Here is an 854-nt window from a genome sequence, read left to right as displayed (position 1 = left end):
ACTGGACTGGAACGTAACAATCAATGCACATGTGATTTAGGCATGATGAAATGGAGACTGTCTTCCTTGAATCTTCTGGTTACACGTGAATGTGGATCACCAGTGAAACATGCCTGTCTATACGTGTATGTACGTAAACTTATTTTGAATGTTCAAAATACAATTACTTTTTCCAAGGCATTGCTTAGAAATGGACCATTTATTTATCTGTTGAATATCTAGTTTATATCTAGAATTAAATTGTTGGCATACTTGAACTGCGCCATACTTAGTCAACATGCAGTTTTCAATCTGATGGACCGAATGCCACTGGTGACAGGAACCATATTCTACATGACTCTACAACTTCCTGAGCTTGTGACTGGGAGAATGTCCTGGATCCTCCCACCTCACTTCTCTCACTGTAAATTATTATTGTTGTGTGACTCAGAGCGTTGTGGGGATAAAATGTTAAAGGACAGTTAAAGAGGGTTTAGAGGAGTAGTTCTCAACCTTCTTAATGCTGTGACCCTTGAATACATTTTCTACTGTTGTGGTGACTCCCAGCCATAAAATTATTTTGTTGCTACTTCATAACTGCAATTTTGCTACTGTTGTGAATCATATGAATCTGGAAGATATCTGATATGTGACCCCCCAAAGGAGTCAAGATCCACAACTTGAGGACCAGTGGTTCAGAACATTGTCATGAAGGTCTTGGCTTCTAGGATGGAGTTGGGGCTCAGTGGGTAGAGTGTTTGTCTAGCACGGTTGGTTCAATCCCTAACCTGCTTGCGGAAGACTAATGAGGAAGAGAACTGGTTGGGCAAACATATTTGATCTTGATGCAACTCCAGAAAGTGTACTGGCAGCCT

This window comes from Mastomys coucha, unplaced genomic scaffold (assembly GCF_008632895.1).
Source record: "Mastomys coucha isolate ucsf_1 unplaced genomic scaffold, UCSF_Mcou_1 pScaffold21, whole genome shotgun sequence".
NCBI classification, from domain to species: domain Eukaryota; kingdom Metazoa; phylum Chordata; class Mammalia; order Rodentia; family Muridae; genus Mastomys; species Mastomys coucha.
Note: the sequence above shows the minus strand (reverse complement) of the source record.